Genomic DNA, 16,076 nt, shown 5'->3' on the forward strand with positions numbered 1-16,076 from the left:
TACTCCCCGTCCGATATCCTTCGTCCTTTTGGGTGATCTTCCACCCTGCCTCAGGTACCCCATTGGCCTGTCGCCATTGGTACCTTCGATTGGCATTAAGTGTATGGTTAGTCCGCATAAGTTACTGATGAGCCATATCCTGCAGCCTGTCCTCCACTCTCGATCCTCCTGTAAGGTCTTGCCTCGAGATGAGAGTGCACTGATTCCTAAGATCGTCTCCTGTGACGTCTTGCCAACAAGTGTCAATGGTCTCCATCGGATGATCTACTGCGTGGTTGGCAAGGCTATCCGCTAAGACATTTTCCTTTCTCCTAACTGCTTGTAGAACTATGTTGCTGAGAGAGGAGAGATGTTTCGCAATGAGCGTTGTGACCATGGATAATCTCCAGTGCTTTGTGACTTTCTCCGGCCGTGTGCCATTTTTCATTCTCCTTGCCGCGGTGATGGCCAAGAGGGAATGTCCTTCCACTATTACAGAGCCTTTACCTAGATGGATGAGGACACGCAACCCCTGTTCTAGGGCTACGAGTTCTGCCTCATTGTTAGTGGCCTCCCCAAGCGCTCTACAGAAAAAGTGAAGGATTTCTCCTCTGTCATTACAGATGACACCTCCAAACCCTATAGGACCAGGGTTACCCCTGGAGGCTCCGTTAAAATTCAATTTGCAGAACCCCGGGCTAGGGGGCAGCGAGGTCCGCGGAGAGGGAGCTAGCTGAGGTTGGTTTGCTTGAGCCCAGTGACCTGACAAACCCTGCATGCCAAACAACAGCAGGATGCATGAATAATTAGGAGTGAACAAATTGGCCTGCTCAGCTTTGCAGTTGGTAAGGGCAGTCTCTTTTAAACATTGCATTATTACTGTTTTGATGGATTCAAGCTACCTGGCTTCTTTTTGAAAAAATCGTCTGTTCCTCTCTTTCCAAGTGGTCCAAACTATAAAACCGGGGCAGAGCCTCCAAAGGGTGTTAACCATATTACAACTGGAATACTTGGTGCACCAATTTGCAATGGAGTCTTGAATAGAATCCTTGTCTCTGTCTGTTTGTTTGAATATTTCCTTCATCCATTCCCAAAGATTATTGGTCCAGTCACAGTTGTTAAGGAGATGGTTCATTGTTTCCTCCTCCTTTTCACAGAGGAGTCGTCTGGAAGGCCCAATAAAACCCCTTTTCACTAAATTCTCCCAGGTGAGGATTTTGTGATGCATGAGAAGCCATAGAAAAGACTTTATTTTTGGCCAGAGTGTGTTGTCCCAGACATTAGCGTACCAAGCTACTTTGTCTTCGAGGTCCCTGTGCTCAAGATACATTCTAGCCTCCTTGAGGTTGAAAGTTCCCCCATTGAGTTTACCCCACCTGAGTTGGTCCTCCTCTTGAGTGGATCGGATCATTCTCTTACCCAAAGTGGAGATTAGGGTGTTGAGGAGGTTTATCATGTCATCCTCCGAGGGGGGAGGCTCTAAGTTCCAATTCCTCCAGTGTTGGTTCTCGTTGTCGCCAGACCAATACTGATGGACTTTTATCTTTCCTGTTGCCTGAAACCATCTCTGTAGGGTGAGATAAATGGGGTTTTCTAGTTTAGGTAACTGTTGCCATGCATCCTCCCAGAATAGAGCGTTTTTTCCATTGTGTTAGGTCCCTATAATACTAGTGATTACCCCATTACTATTGTAGTTGTATCCCTTATTAATATTGTTATGCCACTATTGTCCCCATATTGTTATTACTGTGCCCCATAGAATCCCTTTATTGTTATTTTTGTGCATTTATATTATTATTGTTAGGTTGGCTGGGTTATATTGTGACTCCTTAGACTCCTATATATAGAAAGGAGGTTTTCTCATTTGAATCACCAAGGAATCATTCATTTGTGTAATTTAAAGGAGGTTTCCCCCTCGAAGAGGCTAAATTTTAAGGCGTTGATCTATCTTTTCTATCTTTTTGTGAGCTAGTTTCATAACATTTGGTATCAGAGCTTTTGGATTCTAGGGTTTCGCTGCTCCAAATAGGTCATCGTGGCATTTTCGCTATAACTTTTTTTTGCTACATTTCAGAAGCAAAGGAAAAAACCCATTTGAGATGAAATCGCACTGAACCTCGGGTCCAAATTTCAGAGCTTTTCGCGCTATATTTGCAGAGATATGATCTGAGGAAGTTGGTCTTTTTTCAGACTCCTGAATTACATTCCAAATAGGTGACCTGGGGAAAATCGTCATAACTTTCTCTCTGAGAATTGGATTGAAATTTTGTAAGAAGGTACAGATAGGGGACGGACTTTAGTTTCTTGTATATATTGTTCAAAGCCAAAGGTCAAAACAGGGACACGTGGCACGTCGTACAATTTCCCTCTACTGAACTAGTCTATAATCAGGTCACTGTGGGAGATTTGACATAACTCTTCCTTGGAGAATCCAATTTGGATCAAACTGGTGGCTTTGGAAAGAGGACACAGAGGGCTACTGCAGGTCACAATTTCAAAATTGGATGATCCGAAATTACAAAGATACACCAGAGGCAATATCAAGCTCCTACAAAGTGAAAAAATGTGTGTAGATTTTTTTTAAATTCTTGCTTAAGCTTGGTTTGAAAAATTATTTTGAAGGAATTAAAAGGGCATAGTAGAGAATTATTATCGGTAACTGATGCCCCGAGGAAATAAAATGCAAACACCTAGTAAGCAACCTGAAAGCTCTAGCATGACTCATGAAGAAGAGGAAGAAATGTTACATGATATATCAAAATTACAAGACCAAGTGCAACAAATGTCACTCTCACAAAAGCTAACAGAAGCTAAGATAAATGGCGTGGAAGCTAAGATGAATGGCATGGAAGCTAAGATGGACAATTTGAAGATAGATTTGAACACAAATTTGAAGACAGGCATGGCAGATTTGAAGACAGATTTGACAAATTTTCTACAAGAAATACTTACTAATGGTGAAAGGGTAGTAAAGGAAACTCATGATGCGAACAAAAAAAATGTTAATCATGATTTCATAGACTCTAATGTTGGATTGAAGACCCACCATATTCCAAAAATTGATATGCGGAAGTTTGATCGCAAGGATCCCGCAACATGGATATTACAGATGGAGCAATTTTTCGATCTCAATAATGTGCAAAACACTATTTGGAACCAAATCAGTTTGTATGGTATCAATGGCTTTGCTCTCGTAAACAAATTATCACTTGGGCAATTTTTACGGAAGAATTGACAACACATTATGAGGATACAAAAAGCAACACTTTTTTTAGCCAATTGATAAGTCTCAAACAAAAGGGTTCAATAATGGAGCACATTGAGGAGTTCCAAAAATTGAACATAAGGGTAAAAAATATTCCAGAGGAGCATAGGATTGATGTGTTCATAGGGACTTTAAGGGATAATATCCAACATGATGTTCGCCTTTGGGAACCTGATTCATTAGAGAAGGCATTCAGGTTAGCAAGAAAAATGGAAAGCAAAATTATGGCAACCAGGAAGCATACCACTCACAACTATAAAGATGGAAGTGTTGTTGCTCCTAGTCTTCCACAACCTATAAGGTTGACACCACAACAATTGGAATAAAAAAGAGCAAAAGGGCTTTGTTACAGTTGTGATAGAAAATACACTAAAGGTCATAAGTGTGCTGAGAAGAAATTATTCTACATAGATTGTGAAGAGGAAGAAGAAAAGGAGCAAGAAAGGTCAAAAGAAGAGGATATAATCCAGGAACAAAGCCTAGATAAAGAAGAAATGAATCTGACCATATCTTGTAATGCATTGGTTGGAATTACCACTCCTCAAACCATCAAGATAGAAGGACAAATCAAGAAGAAAAAGGTAATAGTGTTGATTGATTCAGGAAGTACCCATAATTTTATTCATTGTAAGGTAGCAAAAGAATTGAATTGCTTTCTATATCCAGCACCAGAGTGTCAAGTGATGATTGCAAATGGAGGAACAATAAATTGCTCTGGAAAGTGCCATAACATCAAGCTATCCATGGGAGAATATGTATTGACTAGCCCAATGCTTTCCATTCCAATGGGAGGTGCTGATGTTGTACTAGGAGTCCAATGGCTACAATCCTTGGGTACAATAGCTTTTAATTTTCAAGAACTTTTCATGAAATTTTTTGCGGAAGGAAAGGAAGTTGAATTAAAGGGTATTGCAGGGAAACTGGGAAAGATAATCAGCTCTAATGGTATGACAAAGCTTCTAAAAAAGGAACAAAGAGGTGTAATTACACAATTATGTTCACTAGATGTTTCCACATCGGAATCATCTATTTCTCCAGATCTCCAAAAAGTCTTGGACAATCATTCCAAGGTATTTGATACTCCCAAAGGTCTCCCACCTATTCGTGATCATGATCATGCTATTCATCTAATTCCAGGAAGTGTTCCTCCAAACATCAAGCAGTACAGATATCCCTATGCCCAAAAGAGTGTATTTGAATGTATGGTTGTAGAAATGCTAGAGGCTGGTATAATTCAACATAGTCAAAGTTCTTTCTTTGCTCCAGTAGTAATGGTGCACAAGAAGGATGGATCATGGCGCATGTGTCCGGATTATAGGGAGCTCAACAAGCTCACTGTTAAAGATAAGTTTCCCATTCCGGTCATTGATGAATTACTGGATGAATTGCATGGATCAATTTACTTCACCAAGTTGGATCTTCGTTCAGGATATCATCAAATCAGAATGAAGACTGAAGACATTCTGAAAACAACATTTAGAACTCATGAGGGTCATTATGAATTTTTGGTCATGCCTTTTGGCCTTACCAATGCACCTTCTACATTTCAAGGTTTGATGAATTCCATTTTCAAACCCTTCCTTAGAAAATTTGTGTTAGTATTTTTTGATGATATACTAATCTACAGAAAGTCTTGGAAGGATCATGTTGAACATGTTGACAGGGTGCTACAACTATTGGAGGAGAAACAATTATATGCAAAAAGATCCAAATGTTTCTTTGGAGTACAAGAGGTGGAATATCTGGGTCATATTGTATCTCATGAAGGAGTTAAGGTAGACCCTAGCAAAATTAAAGCCATTAAGGAATGGAAAATCCCCACATCCATAAATCATCTGCGAGGATTTCTCGGGTTGACAGGGTATTATCTCAAGTTTGTTAAGAATTATGGGAGAATAGAAGCACCTCTAACAACATTATTGAAGAAATATGCATTTTCATGGACTCCAGAAGCAACAAAGGCCTTCGAACATCTTAAAGAGGCAATGTGCCAAGCACCGGTCTTAGCTACACCAGACTTCACAAAAACCTTTATTGTGGAATGTGATGCTTTAGGAAATGGAATTAGTGTTGTTTTAATGCAAGATGAAAGACCCATTGCTTTTGAAAGTCGTCCAATCAAGGGAAAGTTTTTACACAAAGCTATTTATGAGAAGGAAATGTTGGCAATACTACATGCACTTAAGAAATGGCAACCCTACCTAATGGGAAGACACTTCAAGGTAAAAACGGATCATGATAGCCTTAAATACTTTTTAGAACAAAGATTATCCTCTGAACAACAACAAAAGTGGGTCACAAAGATGTTGGGTTATGACTTTGAAATCATCTACAAAAAGGGAAGCAAAATGTGGTGGCAGATGCACTCTCAAGTAAGGATGAGGATGTGGAAGCATTTTTGTGCGCCATTTCTATTATCTAGCCAGATTGGATAAACGAAGCAAGGGAGGAATGGAAGAATGATGAAGAAGTGTGGGCACTTATTCGAAAGTCGCAACAAGATTCCAGTACATCTGATACATTTAGCTGGAAAAATGATTCGTTATGGTACAAAGATCGCTTATACCTCTGTAAGAATTCCCAACTCAAGCAAAAGATTCTTATGGAATTGCACACTTCTCCCTTAGGAGGGCACTCAGGATTTTTAAAAACTTACCACAGGGTTAAGAAGGAATTTTTTTGGGATGGCCTTAAATTGGATATTCAAAAGTTTGTGGCATAATGTTTGGTTTGCCAACAAAATAAAGTTGAAACAATTAAGACCGCGGGTCTATTACAACCTTTATCCATTCCAAGCCAACATTGGGAGGAGGTTTCAATAGATTTTATCACAGGTCTACCCAAGTCTGAGGGAAAGAGTGTCATCATGGTGGTAGTTGATAGACTTACCAAGTATGCACACTTTTGTGCATTATCACATCCATTTAAAGCCAGTACAGTTTCTACTGCATTTATGGAAACAATTCAAAAGCTACATGGAAACCCAAATATTATTGTAAGTGACAGAGATCCCATTTTCGCTGGAAATTTTTGGACAGAATTATTTTCTTGTCTCGGTACTCAGTTAGCTCATAACTCATCTTATCATCCTCAATCTGATGGGAAAACTGAGATAGTAAACAAATGTTTGGAAGGATATCTTCGTTGCTTTGTATCTGATAAACAGACACAATGGGTCAAATGGTTGCCTCTGGCTGAATGGTGGTATAACACTTCCTTCCATACAGCAACAAAAATGACCCCATTTATGGCACTTTATGGATATCAGCCACCATCCATCACATCATATTTAAGAGAAAATTCTAAGGTTCAAGCAGTGGAACATCACATCGAGCATCAAAAACAAGTCCTCCAACTCTTAAAGGATAACCTCGTGTTGGCGCAGAATAGAATGAAACAACAGGAAGATCAACATCACAACGAAAGAAGTTTTGATGTAGGTGATTGGGTATTCCTACGGCTACAACCATATAAACAAATGTCCCTCAAGCAAGCTAAGAAGGATAATAAATTATCACCAAAGTATTATGGTCCGTACAAGGTGTTGCAAAAGATTGGTACTATGGCATACAAATTGGAGCTTCCTGCAGCTTCTCGAGTGCACCCAGTTTTCCATGTTTCATGTTTAAAGAAGGTTATAGGAGACAAGCTCCCAGTTCAAACAATATTGCCAGAACTTGACGAGGAAGGAAAAATTATTTTGGAACCGGAAGTAGTCACAGAAACAAGAACTCGACAGCTACGAAATCGATCAATTTCGGAGTATCTCATCAAGTGGAAGAACTTATCCGCTGAAGATTCCACATGGGAGGATGAGAATTTTATACAGAAGCATCCAGAACTACTCAAGCGTTGAGGACAACACTTTTTTGAAGGAGAGGGGCATGTTAGGTCCCTATAATACTAGTGATTACCCCATTACTATTGTAGTTGTATCCCTTATTAATATTGTTATGCCCCTATTGTCCCCATATTGTTATTACTGTGCCCCATAGAATCCCTTTATTGTTATTTTTGTGCCTTTATATTATTATTGTTAGGTCGGCTGGGTTATATTGTGACTCCTTAGACTCCTATATATAGAAAGGAGGTTTTTTCATTTGAATCATCAAGGAATCATTCATTTGTGTAATTTAAAGGAGGTTGCCCCCTCGAAGAGGCTGAATTCTAAGGCGTTGATCTATCTTTTCTATATTTTTGTGAGCTGGTTTCATAACACATTGCGAATTTCCCAAAAGCAGTGATCCTGAATGACGTTTCTGTTAGCTCTGGCAAAATTCCAAATAGGGGAACCTTCAGGGGCATCTGTCATTCTGATCAGATCCTCAGTTCTCCAATTCTCGGCATATTTGGCCTTCCATAGTTTCACCCAAGGTGTATGGGGTTCCTTGATCCAGCGCCACCAAAGCTTGGCTCCACAAGCTTTGTTAACAGTGTCCAGGTCTTGCAGCCCTAAACCTCCTAGGTTTTTGGGTTTGCATATCTTAGCCCAGGCTACAAGAGCCCATTTGTGTTTATCCGCTTTGCCCGACCAAAGGAAGGCCCTTTGAATATTCCTAATTTTCTAGAGCACCATTTTTGGAGATGGGAGAATAGAAAGCATATAGTGAGGAATGGCTTGAAGAATCGCCTTAGTCATTACAAGTCTTCCTGCAAGATTCAAGACTCTGTTGGTCCAATAATTTCCCCTGTCCTCTAGCCTGGAGAGCAAATGCTCCCAGTGGAGTTTCTGCCAAGGCTTGCCAGTGAGAGGAATGCCAAGATATTTAGATGGAAGGTTGCATCTTTTGAACCCTAGGATATTAGTGAGGTGCCTCTAGACCGCCAAGTGCGTATGGAAGAAAAAAACAGAGGATTTATCTAGGTTAAGATCCATACCAGATGCTTGGCTGAACAGGTTCAAAATGGCTTTGAAACCTTGGGCTTCCTTGACTGAAGGGGTACCATGCAGCATGGTGTCATCCACGAATTGTTGATGAGTGGTTGCAGGATTATGACTCAGGGGTTGGAGACCTTTGATGACATTCCTATCCTTAGCCATTTTAATGATGCGACTCAGGCCTTCCATTAAGATAACAAAAATGAAAGGGGAGATAGGATCACCCTGACGAATGCCTCTGGATGGGAAGAAGGGGTCCGAAGGGGCGCCATTGACCAAGATAGAGAAGCTGGGAGATTTGACCATGGCCAAGATCCAACTGATCCAACACTGTGCAAAACCAAAAGCTTTCAAAATAGCTTCAAGATAATTCCAACTGACCTTATCATAAGCTTTTGAGAGGTCCAGTTGAAGGATCATTCCAGCCTTTTTCTGAGATTGAAGGGTGTGGATCATTTCCTGTGCCAATAAGACATTGTCCATAATTTGCCGACCTTCCACATAACCCGACTGCTCTTCTGAGATGATCAAGGGGAGAATAGGCTTTAACCTGTTGGCCATGACTTTGGAGATGATCTTGTACAGCACATTGCAGAGAGCTATTGGTCGAAATTTAGAAGGTGTGCAAGCAGCCTCTTCCTTGGGGATGAGAGCAATAAAAGTGGAGTTTAGGGATTTGAGTATGGAGGAGGATCTTCTAGAGTCCTCGACCACTGCCCATATGTCCTGCTTCACAATGTCCTAGCATGCTTTGAAGAATTCAATGGTGAAACCATCTGGTCCTGGAGCCTTGCCATTGGCCATGTCTTTGACTGCCTCTTCTACCTCTAGAAGGGTAACCGGGTGGTCTAAGGACTTGTTCTGCTCCTCTGTGATCAGCTGGGGAATAGAGGTTATCACTGCATTGATGGCCTCTTATATGTTGATGTCCGCTCTGTGGCAATAAGACTGAAGTGGTTCCTGAGGATGGAGGCAATCTCTTGATGAGACTGAAAGGAGGTCCCCTGTTCATCCTTAAGCTTGGTTATCTTATTAGTGCACCTATAATCCATGGCTGATCTATGGAAAAAATTGGTGTTTTTCTCCCCTTCTTTCAACCATTGTATGCGGGATTTTTGTCTCCATAATGTCTCTTCCTGGTGACATCTCTCATTCCACTTTTGCAGGAGGTCACACTCCGTGTTAATGGAGTTCTGGGAGATGTCCCCCTTGATCCAATTATTGTGTATTAGAGCCATCTGATCCTCCAGGGCTTGTTTGTCCTCAAAAATGTTGCCAAAAACCTCTTGGTTCCATGTTCGTAGCTTTTCCTTTAGGTGCTTCAATCTAGCTTGGAGCCTAAACATTTTGGTGCCTTTAACGTCCAAGTGCTCGTTCCACCATAGTTGGATGTTTGTGGTGAAAGCGGATGACTGAGCCAGAATTTTTCAAAGCGAAAAGGTCTGTTTCTAGGAGTACCAAAGATAGTTGCATTCAAAGAGATGGGCCAGTGATCCGATCCTCCAGATGGAATAATATCAGATTCCACCGTGATTCCCTCAAGGAGAATGGTATCCGAGATTAGAAATCGATCAAGCTTAGGTGTGATAAGCCTGTCTCCTCCTCTCTTATTATTCCAAGTGAAAATGCCATTTTTGGGTTGGATGTCCACCAGGTTAGCTGTTCTGATGAAAGAAATGAAGGCCTCAACATCTTTGTTTAGGGTACGAAGCCCTCCCTTCTTTTCCTCCACAAAGGTAATCATGTTGAAATCGCCGCCATAGATGGCCTTAGCATTAGAGTGTCTTTGCTGCAGCTTGGATGGGTTTTCCAGCAGCTGTAGCTTATTCTCCTGCCTTTGGGGGCTGTAAACATTTGTGAATAAGTATGTGCCAGCTTCTCCCAGGATCTGCATTTCTAGGGAAATGAAAGATCTGGAGGCCTCGGCATTTAGGAGGAGTAGGGAGTGGGGGTTCCAGAAGATGGCTAAGCCCCCTTTCAGACCATTACCTTCTACCTCCATGTGCTCCATTCTCTTTCCTAGGCTCCTGCCTATCCCTTACATCTTTAGCCTGGAGCATTTGGTTTCCTGCAAGAAAACAATGTCCGGATTTTCCCTTTTGACTTTCTTTTTCAATAATCTTTATTTGGTTTGGTTGTTTAGCCCTCTTGCATTCCATGAGAGTATCTTCATATTTAAACAAGTATTATGAGTAGAATGGGAAAGCCTCAAGGGCTTTCATCTTGCTCGAGTTGATGAGCATTTGGCTGAGCTCATGGAGCGCTTCATTGTTTGTTCTTCTACCCTGTTTCTTTCTGTGTTTTGCAGTAGAATGTGTTTGGTGTAGGTTTTGTGCTTTGATGCCCAGTCCCTTTGTCGTGCCCAGACCCCTTTTCTGCCCTCTCAGGGCTGCGTCCTGCCTTGATAGGAAGAGGAAGTTGACTCTGTCAATCTCTTCCTCTAGAATGTGATCCACTCCTTTTTGTCTCCATTGCTCAACTATGGTGTTAAGGTCCATTCCTTCTTTTTCTAGAGTGTCATTTAGGTCCTGATCCTCTGTGCCCACTTCACTTAATGTCATTTCCTCGTCCCCTTCTGCGTCTTTCCTCAATCTTGGATCTAGGAGAAAGTCATCAGTTGAGATTGGAGTCGGCATCTGGGCGTTTTGATTGGTCATTTCCGGTACTTTCTGCTCTGATGCTGGTGTTTGGGTATCCTCATCTGCATCATTTTCCTCTCCAAGCACCTCAAATGAGTTCATAGACCCTTTGTTGGTATTTCCTGTCTTCGGTTGGTTCCTTCTGTTGGTTCGTTGTCTGCCCGTGGGTCGGATGAAACCGTCCTGATTTTTTGCTTGGGAGATCCTTAGTATTCTCTACGGGTTTATGCAGGGGACATTCCTAGATCAGATGGTCGTGTTCATGGCATTTTCTGCATCTGAAGGGTATTTGTTCATAGTCTATGGCTTGGAAGAAGACGTCATCTCTATATTCCAACCATAGACCTTCATGAAGAGCACCTGAAACGTCCATTTCAACATAGATTCTAGCATAAGAGGTGTACCTTTTTTGGAGGGTAGCTTTGGAAGCTTAGATGAAGGTGCCCAGCTTGTTGCTGATTTTTTCGAACGCCGCCGGTCTCCAGTAGTCGATGGGGAGGGAAAGCAGTCGAATCCAAACAGGAACATGCTTGAATGTTTCCTGTTTTGGTGCAAAATTTGGTTTCGAGGGTCTTATGTAGAGGCCTGCAGAGGCATAAAAAATTAAGGGCCTCCATCAAAGATGTGGTATCTGTCTTCAAGGTTTGCAAAGACAACTGTGAAAAAACCTTTGGCCCCCAGGTGGAGTTTCACATCTCCTTTCGACTTCTAAGTTAGCTTGATCCATTGACATAAAGCTTTTTCTGTGGGCCAAAAGCCCATAAACTTGCAGATCACTGCATGAATAGCCATATGATCCCTGTAGGCTTGCAGTTCCGGGTCAGTAATGATAACCCTCAGGCTTTCTGTGGTTTTTGGCTTGCAGCGCCCTTGGTCTCTATGTTGTTTGTCTTCAGTGGCCAGTCCTTTTGGATCGGAGCTGTTTAGGGGGGAGGTTTCAGCTGCCTCCGCTTCTTTGGTTTTCTTTCTTGCTCCTCCTGCTCTCGATTGGGATCTGGTTTGTCTTTTCCTTCCAGAATTTTGATGCCTTTTGTTTGGTTTGGATGTTGGGTTTCCTTTGTATTGCCATCTAGCTTTGTCTTTTTGCTAAGCTCATTTTTTCCTGTAGTGTCTGAACCTGTGATCTGCACTCCTTCCAAAGGGCTTTTACCTTTGTCCATCATTATCTGTTTGTAGGAAGGGGCCCCATTTGCCCTCGCTTGCTTCATCCGTTGGGCTAGGGCACGCCCCCACTGCCTTAGATCAGTGAAAAGGGCACTGCCCCCTGCCAGAGTGGGTAACAGTGCACAGACTACGATCCAAAACCCTAGGTCAGAGAGTTGCAGAGCCAAAAATCTAGTTTCCACTTCAAGCTGCTCTCTTTCTTCATAATGCACAACCTTCAAAAGCAGCGTACTCATTCTTTAACATAGGGAGTCCTTCAACCATTCTTTGTTTCTACAACAATAAAAAATCATGATAATTGATGTGACAATACCTTTGATGCCAAAGGCTTTCTGTTGACATAGTTGTAGAAGTCAGTGCTTGATGAATCTTGTTGGTGACATCAAGTTTATACAAACCTCCAACTTTGACTCCTGAAGCAACAAGTTTGCAGTGGTCTAGCAAATCTTTCACTATGCAGTTTGTTTTGAAGAATTCAACATTCAAATTCTGATATGTAATTGTAGACACATAAATCAAATTCTTCTTGATCCCAGGCACATATATAACATTATGAATGCACTTGATACTGCCATTTGGTAAGGTCACTGGAATATATCCATATCCCATGATCTGATGTGCATGATCATCTCCAAGATAAATGCTTTTGCCATTGCTTATTTCCTTGAAGTTTTCATACCAGTCCTTATTGCATGTCATGTGAATCGAAGCTCCAGAGTCCACAAACCAAGCATTAACATCATCTGTTTCAACAGACAACACAACATTAGACATAAAAAACTTAAGATTTTTGAGATCAGAATTCAGGCCTTCTCCTGCAAAATGTCCTGAATGTCTTCTATGTTTATTATGCCTAGCTTCATCACTTTTCTTCTTATAACAATCTCTGGCTAGATTCCCACTTCTGCCAAAATAAAGACATTTGATTCTGGAGTCATTTTTGACAGATGACATACCTTTTTTTTTGTAAGGTTAAGCGGGACTTTATATTAATAGAATACAGTAAAATACAAAATGCAGAGTGGGAGTCGAGGGGACCTCCCTGTGTCTGCCTTTACAAAACTGCCTGGGCCTGGTCTGAGAACCCAGCGAATACTCTGTGTCTATTTTCTAATAGTACACTTACATCCGGTAGAATTATCGATATAGATGCATACATAGAAGAAACAAGGAAAAACAGTGACAGTCATGCTCTGCATGTTTACATGGCCCGAAGGTCCAAGTTGTTAATGGTATTGCACGTAGCTTTGATTTCCCCATCCTCCAAATCTTGCCAAAGGATGTGATAGTCTTCAAGATTGGACTGAATGCCAGCATTGGCCAAGGCATCGACCAACTTGTTGGCTGTTCTTCGAACCATTTGAAAGGTGACACCTTGAATATTGCTGAGGTGGCCTTGTAGGTCCCTCAGGATTGTCGAGAGCCTCCAGCTTGGGGTTATCTTGTCCACCTGGGTGCCAGTCTGGAGTTTTCGCAACAACATGATGACAATCTCTGAATCTCCTTCCACCACCAGAGGTAGAAGTCTGTAGCGATCAGCCAGGGTGATGCCTCAGATGAGAGCGATTAGCTCTGCAACGTTATTGGTGTTCACGCCAAGATTGCCATGATAGATGAGATGGATGGTACCGGCATGATCCCTGACTGCTCCACCGTAACCAGCGTTTCCCGAGTTTTTCTTTGACGCCCCGTCGAAATTCAGCTTGAATGTTTGAAATGGAGGCAGACACCACTTATCCTGCGACATAGCAACTGAAGCCTGGTTCCTTCCAGTAGGAATGGTCATGGCTTTGAGATTTAGGATCTGGATTATTCTTTGGTCACTCGGAGATGTGCTTCCCTCTGGCTGCAATATACCCATGACATTGATCGACTCCGTGATGAGCTGTCACGTCTTTCCTTTTAACATGTCCACTGCCATCGCCGAATTCTTGAAGATTCTTGCATTTCGCTCTTTCCAAAGGATCCATGCTATGGCTCCCAGAATGAGATTCCAAGCTCTGTTGACCAGAGGGTTGGAGGATATGGAGGATCTCCAGTTGCTTAGTGAATGACAGATAGAGTTCCTGCTTCTGTCGGATTGTCTGAAGACGATGGCCATGTCATCCCAAAGAGAGCAGGCAGTGGGGCAAGTGTTGAGAATATGATTGAGAGTTTCCTAATCATTCTCACAGAGGACATAGTGGGAAGGCCCTATGAAACCCCATTTCTGAAGATTGTCCCATGTGAGTGCTCTGTTATGCAAGACCAGCCAGGAGAAAAGGGTGATTTTGGGCCAGGTTCCTTTGTTCCAAAGAGCATGCCATTTGGGGTCCAGTTGCGAGTCAGGAGAGGCAACCATGATCTTGTAGGCTTCTTTGAGGTTGAAGGTTCCTTTAGGATTACTTCCCCACCAAAGGATATCCTCTTTATTTGATGTGAGGATTCTTCGCTGATCTAGGTCTTGTAAAAGAGGGTCTATATTCACATGGCAGTCTTGGGTGAGCCATTGCTCTTTTGATAGCCATTTTTTCCATGTAGTAGCTACGTTCATAGGTTGCTAGTAGTCTACTACAGTTACCAACCCTGCTTCTTGCATGGCCCTTTTAAGAGTAGTCCAATCTGGGTGGTCCAGGGGGGGGAGTTGCTGCCAGGCATCCTCCCAGAAGAGGGCGGTGTTGCCTTGGTGCACTTCCCAGAAGCTGTGCCTCTGAACAATATGTCGATTTTCCCATGCTTTGTTCTAGAGGGGGGATCCTTGAGTGTTGCCAGTGAGCCTGATGAGGTCTTTGTCCCTGACTTGATTCGTGTACTTCACTTTCCACAAGGTGCCCCAGAGGGAATTAGGATTTTCCACCCATCTCCACCAGATTTTCGCTGCTACAGCCTTGCTTAGGATTTCAGGATCTCTTAGGCCTAGTCCTCCCGCCAATTTTGGTTTACAAATGTCTGTCCACTTGAGGAGAGCCCACTTTGATTTCTTAGAAGCTCCATTCCAGAGGAAGGACCGCTAGATGTTTCGAATGGATTTATAAACAACTTTAGGAGCCGCTAGGGCCGAGAACAGATAGGCTGGCATAGTTTGAAGAACTGATTTGACCAAAACCAGTCTGCTAGCCATGTTTAGGGCTCTATGAGTCCAACTACTTAACCTGGCCTTCATTTTGTTAAGGAGGGCTTCCTAGTTTGCAGATTTGGGGGCATATTCCGAGAGTGGAATGCCAAGGTATTTGGTTGGAAGGGAGTTCTTCTGAATATTAAGAATTCTGCTAAGATTTCTCTGCATAGGAATGGAAGTATTGAAGAAAAACAGTTTGGATTTTGTGAGATTGATTTCCATACCTGAGGCCTCCGAGAAGGTCTTTAGCACCTTGCTGATGGTTCGAGCTTCCTGCACTGTGGGGGAGCCCATGAGCATTGTATCATCTACAAATTGTTGATGCGTTACTGTGGGGCTATGAGGTGCAGGTTTGATGCCTTTGAGTTGATTCTTCTGGTTTGCTTTGGATAGAGATCTTCCCAGACCCTCTGCCATAATAACAAAGAGAAAAGGAGACAGGGGATCTCCTTGTCTTATACCTCTGGATGGAAGGAAGGGTTGTAGGGGCCCTCCATTCAGCATGATTGAAAAGAATGCTCCCGAGACCAATTCCATTATCCAATTTATCCAAATCTGACTGAAGCCGAAAGCCTGGAGGATTGCTCTTATGTAGATCCAACTGATTTTATCAAAGGCCTTTGAAAGGTCAAGCTGGATGAGCATACCTGGAATCCTCTGTGTTTTGATAGAATGCAGAACCTCCTGAGTGAGGATTATGCTGTCGGTGATCTGCCTGCCTTCAACATATCCTGATTTCTCTGGAGATATGATTGAGGGGAGGATGGGTTTAAGTCTGTTAGCCATCAGTTTGGATAGGATTTTATATATGACATTGCAAAGGGCTATGGGCCGGAACTTGTCGGGTGAGTCAGCTTGATCAGATTTTGGAATTAGGGTGAGGAAGGTGGCATTGATTGCAGGCAACACTCTCTTGGTTTTGTGAAAGTTCTTTATAAGGTTGAAAAGGTCGGACTTGATAATGGGCCAGAAAGCTTTAAAGAATTTAATTGTAAAGTCGTTTGGTCCGGTAGCTTTGTCAGTAGCCATGGTGAAGACGACTACTTCAATCTC

Source organism: Pinus tabuliformis, chromosome 1_2, assembly GCF_031772625.1.
Source record: "Pinus tabuliformis cultivar Carrire ecotype Pingquan chromosome 1_2, CPIR1, whole genome shotgun sequence".
NCBI classification, from domain to species: Eukaryota; Viridiplantae; Streptophyta; class Pinopsida; order Pinales; family Pinaceae; genus Pinus; species Pinus tabuliformis.